Below are 16,833 nucleotides of genomic sequence, written 5' to 3'. Positions count from 1 at the left end.
CACAATAAACGGTTTGCTGGGTCAGAGTCTGTTTGGAAGTGGTCCCTAAGAACCAACTGTGATATGTCCTTGCTGTCTGGACACGTCTTATGTACACGCACTGATTGGCAGCAGCCGGGATGATGGCCCTGGCCAAATTATGCGTTTACGAGAATCGATTCTCTGTCAGACTCTTCAGTGCATATAGAAAACTATCCCTCCAAGAAAGCAAGGTGAAAGCTACCTAGAAAGAGTGAGTTTTGAGACCACATTGTGTCGAGAACGCCTTTATAGTTCAAGTTTGAGCAGGTCAGGAGCGCTTGACATTTTTGACAGGCTCAGGGAGCACACGCACTCTGGTGCTGCGTTTCTCTCTTGGGTCAGGGGCTCTTAAAAGTCTGCTTTGGTGGACGTGTGGAAGGGAGAGAGTCTGTCGTGGAACTCGCTGACTCTTTCTCTACCTTCTTTGTGTCCTGGGGAGTTTTCTACAAGGAGAGAGATGGGACAAGGCACAGACCTGGGCAGATAGCAGTGTCTGTCTCTATGCTACGAAGTTGATTTTCTTTGTCTTTTCACTCACATTTCTGTCAGCAGGTACTTCTACCAGATACGCTCTAAATGACGTGTGAGGCAGGCAGAGAAGTAACTCAGCATATAAAATTTGGGAGCCAGGAACTGAGCAGGAACTTCTACATCTGCAGGAATTCTTAGTTTTTCATAAGTTATGTTTCTGATGACTAGTCTAACCCTGAGCTGCCCTGCCCAGGACAACACTCACATGTTTCAAATTTTACAAACCAACAGGAGAGAGTTTGGCCTCTCCAAAGTTCACCCACAAAAAGTCCTTTTTCTGTCATGTGACTTCAGTCAAGAAAGAAGGCGGTCTGAGGTTAAATGTCCATGAGGAATTCAGCTGTCATGTTAAGTGAGTTCATTGTATGGATTACAATTAAATGTAGTACTTGAAGCAAAAAAGTAATACCTATATGATGGTTAACCCACGAAAGAGTCTCTGTTGAGAGGTTTTTCTCCTTCTTCCCACTGGGTTCCTCTCTAAAACTGCAATGATTCAGAACACGCCCTACTTCATCTCAGTTATTATTTCCTTGAGTTAGCTCTCAGGCACATTTTGGTGTAAGCAAACCTATTCTGATAATATAAAATCAACCAAATTCAAGTGAAGTTACAGAGCTATTTAAATCACTCAAATTAGCATATTTATTTCTAGGTTTCCTTTTGTCTATCAGACGCTTTCTCAAATTATTTAAAAACGTGTTCCTAAAAATGATTGTACTTTTACTGCTTTACAAGCGTTATAGTATTTTTGTATTATTGTGCGATGTAGATTTTAGGAATCCTTAAGTCAGCACACACTTTCATGCCACCAATTTAGGTTTTAAAAGATTAGCATTGTAGACATTTGCTGTCGCTAACACATAACTGACTGCTTTGTTTTACATTTCTACCACCATGATGAAGCGAATGACCGAGGGACGAGGAGCAAGTGGGAAAGGTCGTGGGAATCTCGGTGAATCCATCTCACCACCCAATTACATTTATGTCTTAAAAAGCTTTGTTCCAGTGTGGATTGGGTTTCCTCTGAGTTACAGAGAAAGCATAAACAAATGTTTTTCAGAGAGAAGGAAAGTAACTGCCAAGCTGTACACATTTCATCGGAGCACAATTACACAATTTGCATCAAGTCAAAACATTTTTTAGTATTAAAAAAAAAAAATCAAACCCAGGAAATGGCCCAAAGTTTCCCTCCAAAGAAAGCATTCTATCTATGTCTAAACTGTGCAAACACACCCTGTGATTGTCACCCATTGGGCACATCGGAATATCCTTAGTGCCAGAGCATGAGAAGGCAGTTTGGTGTTACATGCCACCTATTTGTTCCAAGCTAGTTCACAAATTCAAAAGGGCCAGTTTATAAAAAGCACAGTACGTACAGTGCTCGTTTCCATTGCCATCTACTCCTCTCGATACTTCTCTGAGCTCAAACCCACCACGCCTGCTGGAGGCAGCAGAATCAGTTAAGGAACAGGTAAGTCGTGACTCATCTGGCCAGACACATGTATGTATCTTTTGCGCCTCAAAGCCATTACACAGTCTCTTATAAATACAATTGATTTAAAAGGTTTTACCAACTTTAAAAAATTGCATATAATTCCAGACCCCAAAATCTGCTTTAGCTAACATTCTATTCCAGTAGGGGAATATCCTATGGACCACTCACTGTGCCCTGGTCTGTTAAATTTTACCCTATCATTACGATGGCTATTTTTTTTTTTTTACAAGAATAAATAAAGATCCTAGGTCTTAATTCCCATTGGTAAATATATGGGCCGTGCATCACGAAGCCAGTTCATATCTATAACAAGACGAGACTACAACAACCTACAAACCCCCAAATTCATCAGATTTTACTAAACTTTCCTCATAATTAAGCTCAGATATTATTACTACCACTATTATTATTTTCACTACTGAGTTAGATAAACTTTCCTATCCTTGGCTTCATTTGGTCATCATTGGCCTGGCATGAATTAAAAAATAAAAAATAAAAAACCTGGTGGCTTATATAAAAATCTGACTTGTTAAAAAAAACTTTTTAATTTGTCTCATCCTGAATTTTTTCTTTTGGGTGATTTTTTTTTTTCTTTTGAGATGAGATAAAGTAATACATTTTTAGGACTTCACAGTCTCTATCTCTTACAGAAGAAGACTCTGAAGACTAGAAAGGTTAAATGAATTATCTGAGGTCACATTCTTAATTAGTGGAACCACCAGGTCAGGATTTAGGTCTCCCGATTCCCAGTCTAGGATTCTTCCCATACATCCAGATACTAAACTATACTTCATATTCTTAATGACCTCAATTTTCCATTACATAAAAACTCCCAAAGACACGACTGGATTAAACAACAGTATTATCACACGGAGGAAAAAGTGTTTCCTTGTATGTTTAAATTCTTTTAGTCCTGCAAATGAAATAGTGATCAAGCTAAAACCATGAGGATGGCAGAATGGCAGAAGTAAACATTACATGAGATGGTTGAAAAGCCCACTGCATTCGATTGGGCTGCAAACGAACATGAGGAAGAGATGTATCTACGTTTAATGAAGAGAAAAATTTTTTCTCATCCACAAGTTCCAAGTTAACATATTCTAAGGACTGGAATGTGAAAATCTTGGGTATTTGGGAGAGGATGGAACAGTGGAGAGGAAGGATAGCTCATTTCTGAATCACATCCTCTCCTTGGGTGTGACTGGGTGACTGTAGTCAACGAAGAACATCCATCTGCAGTTACTGCTTTGTGTGAGGACTCTCTCTCCTCCCGCTCCCAACACACAATGGAAATTACAGTGTCTACTTCAAGTATCTTCTCCCTCTTTTTTGTTAAACTCTCTCTTCTATGTTTATATGGTTATTGAATGGAGAGCAGGGTCTTTTCCATAACCAGAGATGTTCTAAAAGATACTGCTGTCTACATCATCTTATGGGTTTTTCGTTTTTGTTTGGAAGATGTAGTCCTTAGGCTTCCAATCTATGATAGAAAGGGTGGCATGGGATGGAGTCTGGGGAGGTATTTATCAAAAAGAAAGAGAAAAAAAAGAGAGGAGAAGCAAGGCTATTTACTATGCATCAGATATTGTGATTTAAAAAAAAATATTCATTTACTTCACACAAAATTTTATTAGTAGTAGTACATTATCAAGGATGAGAAAGCTAGAACTTGGATGAATTTTTGTTCAAAGTCATACACCAAACAAGCTGCAGAGCTATATTTTATTCCTAGTAAGTATGATTCTAGAATCTGTATTCTTAACCATTCTGCTTTTATTTACCTATTTCTTTTAATCCCTGAAGAAAGAAATAAAGAATACGGCTAATTATATAATGATCTAGAGAATATCACGAGTAACTATATGTAACTGACTTTGTTGGGAAAAAGTTAGGGAAATAGCAATTAAAAAGAAACAAGAGCTAATTTTTGAGAGATATCAAGGAAGAGACAGTAAATATTCCTAAATTCCAGAATTCAGGAAATACGCTATTTCCACAAATATTTTGAACCATTCTTATTTCCAGTCAAGACCCCTTTTCCAGAGTAAAGTCCACAGAGAATTAGAATATCAGATCTAGAAGGAATCTTAGAAATCTATTTACTCCGGATGGGGAAATGAGACCACCGAGACCATCGAAATGAAGAGATTTGTTCAAGTTCACGCACAGGCAGACCTGGAGTTAAGAACTTTCCCTTCTAGAAAATGTTTCAGTCTGTTGTTTTAATTATTTAATATCTATGAATTTTTGTGTGTCTGGTGGTTAAAACAGTAAAGTAGAAATCTTGTTTGCTATTCTTGGCTCATCTGCAAACTTGTTGGCAGCTAAGTCATGTCTCATTCACTTCATCCAAGGTTTTCAGAAACGCCATGTTACCATATGTGGAATTAGAGTCTCATTAATCCTCATTCAAACTACTAAAGGGCCTAAACTGTGAGTTAATTCGTGTTAAGTATTTTGAGTTTTTTGGATAAAATCCATCATATAAGCAAAGAAAAGGGGACTATCTTCCTTTTCTGGATCATCAATCAATATTTTTGAATAACAGACTCTAAATTCAATGAGGAATGTAAATGTTCTTTGAAATCTTACAGTCAATTTTGGAACGACTTCAATATCCATGAAATTTCAAAAGTAAACATAAAATGAGCTTGCCTCCGAAATCTTCCTGTGTAAAAGTAGAAGCATTTTAAAATTACTTTTGGAATATTTCTATCCTGAGGAAATAGCTGGCTGTATTCTCCATTTAACTATGTATTCCCACGCCATTTTTGGAAAACTACTGTACTTTACTTCAGCCATATTGTATTAATATTTATTATTCAAAGAGGGAGAACAAATAACCAGTGAATAGTTTTTCTTTGAGTGCACTGTGCTTCTTAACATTTGTAAGTGGGACTCTATTTGTATTTTGTTCTGTTTATTAATCTTTGTCAGTCTCCAGTGACTGAATAGATTTATTCTGTTAGAGTAAACTCCACATTCTTTATTGCACTTCAAATTTGAAAATCTTATTTCCAGTAGAGAACACCACTTATCTCATCACCAATAAAAAGAAAAAAAACCCCACATTTTTTCTGTCCTATTCAGAGGTTCAGAAACAAATGATTTTATACAATGTGAAAGTTAGCAAATGCCCAGAGTAAAATTCTTTTTTTAAAAAAAAATGTTTACTTGGGTGACATTGGTTAATAAGATTATATAGATTTCAAGTGTAAAATTCAATAATACATCATCTGTATATTGCACTGTGTGTTTACCACACAAAGTCAAATCTCCACTTGTCACCATAAATTTTAACCCTTTACCTTTTTCTGCCACAACCTTTTCCCTTTTCCCTTTGGTAACCACTAAACTGTTGTTTGTGTCTGTGAGTTTTTGTTTCTTTGTCTTGTTTGTTGCTTTCAGTTTTATATCCCACACGTGAGTGAAATCATGGTTCTCATTTTTTTCCGTCAGACTTATTTCGCTTAACATATCTCAAGATCCATCATGTTGTTGCAAATGACAGTATTTCATCTCTTCTTATGGCTGAGTAATATTCCCTTAGTTAACTGATCTGTTCCCCTCGCCATATTGTATCATCAGAAATTTCCAAACAATTAAAATGACTTACTTTTAACAAACTATAATTGAAAAAAAAAAAGAGAATATTTTTGCTTTCAATTATAAATGGCATTCGCTAACCTCTTCTAAAACAACTTAGAGAATTCAGCTTATTATAATTAGCTCTCTCTAAAAATATGCACATGAATCAACTGATGGAGGGTCAACAGCTTATTGGTCTCCTTGGTTTATTTTTTTATTTTAAAAAGTTAGCTGGTCTAAATTGTGGCATTTCAACTGCAAGAAGTGTGCCAATTTTAGATTTAAGCACTTGAAACCAAGTGCTTAAAGAAACTGAGGTGAAGGTGGTTATTTGAGTGAGTTTACTTTACCAAGTTGATATACTACCCCAAACCAGTTCCCTCCACAGAGGGCTAGCTGAACAGGAAGTGGAAAGTAATACCATGTCAGTTGGCAATGCTAAGTTCCCATGAGTGAAGAAACATGATTTATGATTTTTTTTTTCCAAACATGGTAAGCACGATAAAAGTAAGAGAGACAGAGAGACAGAGAGAGAGACAGAGAGAGGGAGGGAGGGAGGAGAGAGAGGGAGGGAAAGAAGGAGGGAGAGAAAAGAAAAGAAAGAAATCTGAGATTTGATTGCAAAGCGATGCCCATCTTCTTTTAATGTCTTTCTTTTCCCACTGTACTTCTTGTCCCAACACGGAAAGGCCACATGTGCAGTGACTCAGGAGCAATGCGAGGCGACAGTTCTACCTTATCTAAAAATACTAAATAAGTTCCAAAGACACATTTTCAATTGTGCCAAAGCCATCTGAAGCCACACGGCTTAAAAAGGACATATTTTATTCCTATGCAAAATTTTTTTCTCTTACATTCAATGTGCCTCAAACTGAGGTTTCCGAGTATTTGAAACAAACTATTTTTTTAGAAAGCAATTTTACAATTAATGAATGGAAAAAGATATTTCAATTTTGAAAAAGTTAATCTTATTTACTCCAATATTTTATATCCTTTTTTAAGTCCTTTGTTTTCTCTACAGAGTCTCTCTACATATATTTCAAGATGTTTTTCTATAAGAGCAAGAAGTACCCATTTTTAAATTACTTTCATTTTCCAGATTATATACTCTGTGGCCATCATTTTAAAAGTGCTCAAATCAACATGTCTCATAAGCTCATTAGCTAGCAATAACTTCATTTTGGGATATTTTCTTCATATAGCTAAAGTCGTGAAGCTCTTTATATATCATTTTCACCTATATTATTTTACCCTGAACAATGTACATATTATAAAAATATCATAAAAAACATTTTTATTGCTAACTAATGTTGGATTTGTAGGTAGTTTTTAATTTTTTGTTATAAATTTTTCAGTCATGAGTTTCCACACGTATTAAGTACGAAGTCATAGATGAGAAATTAATGCATCAAAGAATATATTATATATATTTTGAGATGTTTGGTTCCTATTTCCAAATAGCCTTTAAAGTTTACTTCCTTATATGCAATTTTTAAGAACAATCCCTCTCACTACAATTTTAAGGGCATCAGGCATTATTTGTTTTATACTTCAAACTGTATAAGCAGAATAGATTGCTCTTATTATCCAATCTGGCATGTTTGATTACCAGGACTGTTGAAATTTTATGTGTTATACACACATATTCATATTTCTCAAGTCTACCAACTTGCACATGCACATGAGTGTGTCCCTTATACAATAATTTTAATTATATTTCTGGGATTGCCCCTAAGGATATATTTCTATGAATGTAATTACAACGTCTAATTTGGTTGAGAACTCCATCCTGGGTTTGAACTCAAGCTCAGATAGACCAGAAAAACATTTCACCAAGAGTCAAATTTCCCGACACCACTCTATAGAACTAAATCTACGTAGGCTTCTTTGTTCTCAGGTATGAGCAGCCTTAATTCTGAATGTGCTCTGGAGAATTAACAGTGAGCCATAGGAGGAAAGCCTGAGTTTATTAAGTAAGGAGGGGGCAGCCAATGCCAAGAGACATGAAGAGATCACTCTCATTTCCTATCTGGACTTTTGGATCAGCTCCTTTGAGGGGCAATTGGATGAAGGACTGGAGCATCCTGAAAAACTTTATTTTATAATTGTGTCCTCTTGTTTATCACTAAGTATGAGATCAGAAGGCATATGGACTGACTTAGGGATGAAATTTTAAGGAATTATTAAGATGATTCACAGTAAGTACAGTGGATAAACACAAAGACGTGAAAACTGGGATCATTAATAATTTGATAATGTTTTTGACAAAGCTACAGCTAACAATATACACTGAGGCAGCACAGAAGAAGCAAAAAGTGTTTTAAAATTTTAAAAAGGCATGGTATTAGGAAATAAACAAAGGACGACATCAAAAACTCACAGATTTCAACAGATCCCCCAAAGACCCAATTGTCCTAATTCAACAACATTAGACTAGAAAGAATAATTATAAGCATTGCTACCTCATGCCAATGGCAGTCTGATACCACACTTCCTTATGATAGTTTCACCTCATAACCCAGTACTGGCAATGTCTAATCTTTTTCCTGCTGCAGGAACCCTGACGGACCCTTCTCCTCAAGAAAAAATTCTCACATTCTCTCTCCTCCACAGCAGGAGCAAGAGGTTTAAAACACAGGTCACTCTTTCCAAAAACATTTTTGAGCTCTCTAGTCTCGATTGTTCTTTGACTTCTATGCTGATTTGCCAAACCATTCTCAATGATAAATCGATAGTAAATGGTAAATGCTCATAGTAAATGCCCATCACTTATTTTTATTATATAACTATAAGAGATACCATTAATTAGCCTATATAATCTACTAAGCAATATGGTAAACATTTTTCAAAATGTTTAAATATATTCTCATCACTATAAAGTAGATTCTATTGCTATTACAATTGTTATTACTAGCTACCATTTATTTTGTTCTAGAGAGAGTCAAAAGTGTTATAATAACATTTATAATCTCAATAGCTCTACATTTTGTAAATAATAAAACTGACATTCAAAGAGGTTAATTAAATTATATATGAAGCACTTGTAACAATTGTTGACATTCAGAAAATGTCCAATAATATTACCTTTTTTATTATTACATTATAAATTTTATTAATATTAATTTTTATCTCATGGGACATGTTTTTTGGATGAATATTTGGCTTGGGAAGGCACATTATTAGGAAAAAATGAATGTGTCTTTGTGCTCCATTTTATTTAACAACACTAATAATATTAATGTTAATAATATTAAATAATATTAATAAATAACAGTAATCCCAATACTATTACTAAGTATATGCAATATATGCAACATATTAGATAGTACATTAATTCTATATTAATACTATATGGTATACTAAAAATGATACTACTATTAATATCATTATATGCTGTAATAATACTATTAATAAAAGAGCTTAGCTTTATTGAATATATTGTGTGTCAAACACTGAGTGAAGACTTCATTAGGATGTACCTTGTCTTAACCTTAAAAATTTCTGTACGACAAATTCTCATTACTTTTTGACTTCCATATGAAGAAATCAATGATGAGAGAGATGAATTAACTCTCCATAGCTACATGGCCTGCATGAAGAGGCCAGCATCTGAAATTAGGCCATCTGACTTAAAAGCTCTAGTTCTTAATAGCTATGCATTTGAGAACTAGGAGGAATCTTATATATTATTTTGTAATTAACTCTTTATTTTACGTATCAAGAAATGATGAGGGAAATAAATTGCCCATAATTACCCAGCATTTATTGGCTGAACTGAAATTTAGTAATAATAGATTATTGTCTGCTTAAGATGCACAGTCATTGTGCAAACATTTATCTTATTTAAAGCTCCAATATCTACGTAAGTTACGTTCGCATATAACCCCCTCTGACCTTAAAGAAAACTGAAATTCAGAGAGGTTAAGCAACTTGTGCAAGGCCACAAGAGAAGTTGGGCCTTGAACGCAGGCAGCCGGTCCTGAAACTCTGCCCTTAACCACTATTCACTTCTGGGGGCGGCCACTGCTCAACCCAACACTCTTTCTAGGTCACCATGACGATTACTATTTCTTCCCCAGGAGCAATAGTATGCCACATTGGATCAACTTGCAAGAGCCACTTTTAAAGTTTGGGGAATTCTGCGGGTTGATGGTGAAACGCAGTCTTCATTCAAAATTAAATTTTATAAACGTCCAATTAAATAAATCGTATTAAAAATAAAGGTAAATTCTCTTGTACCTTGATGACTCATTTTATTAATGGTAAAAACCTTAACAATAAAATTAAATAATACTAATAATACCAATACCATTAATACTATTGCTGCTGTTAATATTATATACTATATTACCACATTTCCAAATCTTAATTATTTTACTATGTTGCCATTACCTAGGTTCTTGAGATTATGTTTATTGTACCTGTATGGTGGGAAAATTATATGTCTTGTGCTACTGCAAATCTTTCCCAGCTCTGCCTTTCGTGATGTCATGTCGACTGCTTAAAACTGGCCACGGTAGGACTGTTTATACCATGGAAATAAGTAAATGCTACAAATCAATGCATTTACTCCTCCACAGACTGGCACCACTGCCAAGGGTCATCAGGATTAAAACAGAAGTCACCAGAATTTTTTTCCTTATAATGTTAATCATTTAGGTTATATTAGGAAATCTTAAATTTGTTACAGTCATCCAAAAAAACAAGATTATATATATATACTTAAAAAATTATATGGGTAAACTAATGAAATCTTGTGAGTACAGACACTTCAAAGTGACAGTTCCTAGAGGATTTCAGATAATATTCAAGCTAAAAGGCTTTTAAACATCTCCATGAAATCTGTCTCTCGATCTCTCCATCTCATGTAAGCAATTCAGTGTAAGACGAAGGGTAGAGGAAGAAAATAGATTCTAAATTCCTATAATATACTACAGTATGAACCATCTGATCAACCATTACAGTTTCCAATGGTAGATCTCACCCTTAAGAGGGACTAAGTATGAAAGGTGATGCTAAGCCCACAGGCCAGAGGCAAAATGCCGTCAAACGTGAGGGGTGCATGGCCTAAGAGACGTAAACCAGTCCATGCGATCCCAGACAGCCTGGCTTGGTAATGTGAAGCTTGGTAATGCTGCCTTGTGGGTCACTGGTTCAACCTGGCTTATGTTGAGAGCACATGAAAGCTGCTGGCAGCAGAAGGTGATTTAATGCTCCGAGTGAAATGAAGCAGTTATCTCAGCTTAATTCTGCATGGACTCCTATTTCCCCCATGACAGTTGGCAGTCATTAGCGCCCTTGCTGACAGTTTCTGCCCAGAGATTAAATTCACATCTCACCTTGGTGGTCCCTCTAGCGCGGAGCTGGAAAGGTAAGAAATCTTGTTCTGCCATTTGGTCCCATTAGAGAACTTTAATTTCCACATTGTGCTTCTTTCTCAAGAAGCCTGGAGTCAAGAGTTTAAAGGAACACTAGAAAGAAACACAAAATATTTGTAAAGCCTCTTTGCTCTGTCATTTCCTTTTCTATTTTAGATAGGAAAATGCAACATTTCTAAGGACACAGTATTAAATCAAATTCTTTGGGGGACATTTTCAGTAAGGGAAAATTTTGAACAGCTGAATTCTGTTTGAATTTGTAAGATTTATTTTGAAATCGTTAAATTGGAAAGGTAATAAATTATACTGTGGAATTTTAGAAGACCTCATATTAGTAGAAAAGTACAGTTGAGCAAAGTGACCTCTCTCAGCTATTTTAAATATTTAGACTTTTAGGGAAAAGACCAGGTGGTGTCATAGAATCAGAGGCTGGGAACTGGAAAGTTTTAATAGTGCAGGGGACTAAGAGGCTTGTGCCTTAGTCTCAACTCCATCATTTAAGAGCACTATGACCTTCAGAAAAATAAGCATGGCGAGCTGGACAGAACTAGGACTTCCATCTCAGACACACTGGACCCAATCCCAGAGGGATCGCTGTAGTTAAGTTTTCGGAGAGCCAAAAGTTATTCGTGGATTTTTGACTGCGCAGGGGTCAGTGTCCCTAACCCCCACATTGTTTGAGGGTGAACTGTATATGGTTTTCTTTATTCGTGTGTGGAGTTCAGCCCTCCCCCAAAGAACCATTTGTGGTCATTACAAATGGTTCTTAAGTAAAAGAACTCCACAGATATTTTAAATATTGAAATTGTGAATATTCATGACTTTCAGGATCAAAAAAGGAGCAGAATCAGGGAACACCACCCCAAATTTTATTTAGAAAGCTTATTTATTTTTGTCTGAGCCATGTTACACTTGGCTGAGGTAGTTAACATTTTAGACGTTTCCTCTATACATTGGGAAACTTGGTTTATAAGATATCTGAAGACACTTTGATCTAGAATTATATACTATTTGAGATTTATAGACAAACTGAGAAAAAATGGTGCGAGTTGCATGCTATGGGACATAATCAGGTAAATTACCATACAAGAGGTTCTCTACCCAATACAGATGCTGCAAAGTATAAAACTGTGAAAGAGTCGATGAGAATTTAACTCTCATTACTTGTTGTTTGCTTTTTTGCATATAGCAAGAATACATTTTCATTTTAATTTCAGACATTTGAGTTTTTTTAATTACAAAATACATGAACGTGGGAATCTGGAATCATATTTTTAGTCCCCCACAGAAATAAGTTTACTTCCCTGATAGTCATTACTAAGAACTTTGCATTGTTCCATAGTTTTTTTTTTTCTTTGCTTATTTAAATATAAATGCACATATGTAGGGATCATTGACTTGTTTTCCTTACAAATATGGAATTGCATTAAATATCTTACTATGTTCTATATCTATCATACTTGACAACCTCCTTACATATATGTATTGACTTCTGTATACTCTTCATCTACCTCACTGTTTTGGATAGCTGCATAATATTCCATTATTTGGATCATGTAAATTTATTCTATAATTTGAAAGCACTAAGTTACTTGACCATTTTCTTACTTATAGACATTTACATTGCTTCCTAGATCTTAAAATTTTAAAATGCTGCGATTGCTTTAAGAATTTCATTAACTGATTCTGAAGTCCATGTGGAAGAAAAAATAGGCAAGAATTAACAAAAAGTCTTACAACATGATAATCGTAAAGTGGTATGAGGGTTTCTTATTTATTGAAACTTATAAAACTGTTATGTTCAAAATAATAAAACATTTTTCTCAGGCATATATAATTAAATGAAGGAACCAAATTCAAAAGCGTCCCCCCCCACGCACACACAAATCCAGGTGCATAGGAAAACTTGATAAATAAAACAATTAGGCTATAAATCGGTGGGGAAATTATGAATTTACCAGGAATTAGTATTGAGATAATCATTATTTACTAGAAGAAAACAAATGTAGTCCCAATTGTGTGCCCATAGACAAATATAAATTTTAGACAAAATTCCAGTCATAAAAATAAAAAGTATTAGAAGAAAAAATAAGTTATAAATATTTGAGTAAAGGAAAGCTTAATAGTAAGGAACATGAAAACAAAAAGATAAAAAGGAAAAATAAAATGCCAAATAAAATTATAAAAAAAGGAAACAAAAAAACCTTTGGATGGGGAAAGACTACTTAATCAAATTAAAAGAACAATGATAGACTAGGAAACGGTATTTGTAACACACACACAAAAAATGATTAATACTCTTAAAATAAACATAGTTCTTTAAGTTAGTAAGAACTATGTATAGCACAAGGTAAATTGATATTTAGGGAAATGAAAATAAAAGCAATGATAAAATAAAACCTTTGGCCCTTGAGATTGACGAAAGTGTAAGATCATGTTGAGTCAGCAGATTTTTTGTTTGTTTGTTTGTCTGTTTTTCTCAAGAGCAGTGATGAGTCTGGAAATTTTTATAAATTTTGGAAAATAATCCAGCTATATTATTTTAAACTACAAGTGTGCATATCATTGGATTTAGCACCCACTTCTGGGAACTTATTTTTCAGAAAATAGTCCCAAGTGTACGATATTCTTTTTAGACAGGAATCTGGTGTATTTTCTCCTGAATAAAATAGACAAGGATCCAGAAAACTAGGGGTTAATTTGGGCCAGTTTGGGTCCCCAAACATAAATATACTCTCCTTTTGACGCTCCTGTTTCTCTGTACTAGAAAACCAAAGGAGAAAAAAATATCAACAAAGCAAAGCCTTTCCTCTCTGTACTTAGTAAAGTATAATGAGAAGAGGGATGAAAAGCTAAGCAAAGAAAAAGGGAAGGGTGAGGAACTCAGGCAGGAAGCTAAGGTTTTGCAGTTCTGCAAGAATCACTGATTGAGCCAGGTACTGATGGGAAAATAAACGAGAAAAATAATACTACCTTTCACCGTTTTGCAACTTCATGCAGAAGGAAAGGCAAGGATAAGTGTTAGTCTTACAATTGGGTTAGTGGACAAGCAGTCATATAGGCAAATACAAGCAAATCTCAGGGTTAAATCCGAATTAGTTTAATTTCTCAGTAAACTCTTTTGAGAATTACAACAAAGTCCATCTGATTTTTTGGCCCTACTATGTATAACCAGAAAAGTCACATGGGTAAACCACACAGCCTTTTAGAGATCTCATGCCGTATATTAATTCACTCTGTACTGAGCTAAAGGGAAAAAGTGAATTAAATGCCCAAATATACTTTAAAAAACCCAAACGTCTAATGATTATTGAAGAAATAGCACCCAGTACAGTGTTTGTCGAGTGAAGTTGATCAAATACTCATGGAATAACAACTGGTTTTCATTTTGTTAGAAATTAAGATAGAAGGATGTGTGGGCATATTTTACCACGAGAATCAGCACACTATCATGAAGGAATCGTATCAAAACAGATTCATAGATCGACATCTGCTTGTGTCTTACAAAGGGGACGTGGGAAGCTGGAACTCAGTTACAAAGAAACGGTGTCAAAATTAACCTGCCTCCAGATTACTGGAATATGTCCGATTCGGCGCTTTGGCCCCTTAGGTTTTAGTTGGAGACAAAGAAAGTCCCTTTCTTTATCAAAAGGCTCATTTTCTATATTTTCCCCAATCTTTTATATATTTTACTGGTCACAAGTAATGGAAACAAAACATCTGCTCTTTATTGAGTGTTTACTGGGTGTCAGGGATTGTGTCAAACATTTTATACGTACAGCTTTCTCTAGTGTTCACAACCCTGTGTGCTTCACATTTTCTGTATTTTACAGATTAGGGGAACCTAGGAGCTCAGAGTTGTTGATCACTGTGTTAGGGTTTCAACACCGTCGCCAGCAGAGAAGGTCCTCGGCCCATGTGTGTTGGACTCTAAAGCCACGTGTTTAAGCACACGGTTATTCTATTGCCTCAAAACAGGACATTTGGGAATACTGTTCACTATGATTTTTACTGCAATGCTCACTTCTCCACTTCCCAGCACCTTGGTCCCCCCACCCCCCCACACCGCTACCCCATGTGCCCAGGCCTATAGATTAGGGTTAATTTACATGGTTATTTAACTCAAGATTTAGTAAACTTAATATTCCCTATTGCTCCTTGCTTTTAGAAAAGCTAACTCAAAAATCCTATTATAGGTGCAGGAAGGCAAAATGAAAATATTTAGCGATTGGTAAAGTACAGGTTCTTTGTTAAGGAAAAATTTGACTTGCCTTTGTCTCTGTCTCTGCTAAAGAAAGAGTAAGGATACACAATGCCTAGGCTGGTTTTGATGTCTGCTAGATGGATTTCTCCTAAGAAGTTTAGATAATCTCTGATATTTATATAGTGGCAATCATATCCCTAGCACTTAGCAATGGCTAGAAAGAGATTAGATAAAAGACCTTTAAGAGATTAGTGTAATATAACCCAGACTTTGATGCATCTGTTCCCTGTTGGCCTTCGAAATCAGGCCCTGCATGCCATTTTTCACTGTAAATTCAAGGGGCAATGTGAAGAGTCTACACTATGATTCTTTTTTTCCTATAAAGTTGGTCGTGATACTGTTGTCTTGGTGGCTGCATCTTCCTTGACATAAAATGTTTAAACACTCAGTTCTCTTTTCTTTTGGAAATTCAATGGCGTAAGATGAAGGCTCATTAATTATATACCAAACTATGATCGATATAGAGATAGACCTCTATCTTAATCACTTTTTTAAAGAAAAAACATGATTAATTTCTTCCTAATTCTCAGACTCCATTTATTTTTTTCCAGAACACTGTGTTTTTCTTCTACCCACTCCATTTCTCTTCAAGCCACAGTAATTGGGATAAAAAGGATGCTTGGTGATTAGTGGAAAGTGTTGGGATAAAAAGCAAGCCTTTCTATATCCCTTTGATTATTTTTACAGATTGCCCTATGTTGCTTTTTACAGACTGTTACATTTCTTAAAAGCCCCAGAGCGACTGCTGATACTAATCCTGTGTATATCTAAGCATATTGGCCTCTTGGCCCCATTTCTGCATTTGAAATTGAATGCACATTGGACTCTACCAGGTCCCTTCCTTTCTCTCCCACTCTCTCATACACTCAATAACACACATACACATACAATTTTTTAGTCAGTATATGTTCCCTAAGGTTCAAAGTATCCCAGTAAAACACCCACACACATTTCTTAACCATCTCTTGTATATATGAAATGGTTAAGATATATGTATATATTGATTTACAACTGGTTTCTCCTATAAGTATTTCTAGTTTTATGTCCAGTTCGTTATAATCTTCATCCATGTAGCACTTCCTATCTGAAACGTCTTTGACACATTCTCTCCCAACACACACACACAGACACATAAGCTTAGCATTTTCTTCTGAAGACTTGAGACTAATTGACCATTACAATCATCAATTTTTTTGTTTATTGTCTTCAAAGTAGATTGCAACGATTGGCTTGATTGGTATTTCAAAACCAAAGTTACTTTAATTACGTACATGAAATTTTCTAGTGTGTAGACCCAATATACTACAGGAAACTACCTCTAAAGCAGAAGCTACCTGGGGTGTCATTTGCAGTTTTTAGTTTCCTATTGTCAGTCATATTTACTCAGAGTTGTCCTTTCAAGAGATGAATTTCAGGTTAATTTGGCAGGAAGTTGTCCTACCAAAGCCCATGTTGTCCAGGGGGCAGATAAGACAATTGCTTTGTTTGCTGAAAGGAAAAAATTATATGACCATAGCATTGTATAGAACTCACACCTGCTTCGAATGCAAACA

General features: G+C 35.4%; 1 long non-coding RNA gene across 1 annotated transcript in view; it reads right to left on the bottom strand.

The window, feature by feature from the left end:
• The window catches only part of LOC118612008, a 375,103-nt gene that overhangs the window by 64,210 nt on the left and 294,060 nt on the right, over window positions 1–16,833 (bottom strand). Inside the window, exon 3 of the long non-coding RNA XR_004954641.1 lies at window positions 10,978–11,109. This is a non-coding gene — a long non-coding RNA (uncharacterized LOC118612008). The remainder of the gene's footprint in view (window positions 1–10,977; window positions 11,110–16,833) is intronic.

This window comes from Rousettus aegyptiacus, unplaced genomic scaffold (genome assembly GCF_014176215.1).
Source record: "Rousettus aegyptiacus isolate mRouAeg1 unplaced genomic scaffold, mRouAeg1.p scaffold_m13_p_15, whole genome shotgun sequence".
NCBI classification, from domain to species: Eukaryota; Metazoa; Chordata; class Mammalia; order Chiroptera; family Pteropodidae; genus Rousettus; species Rousettus aegyptiacus.
This window is presented reverse-complemented; position numbering and strand designations above follow the sequence as displayed.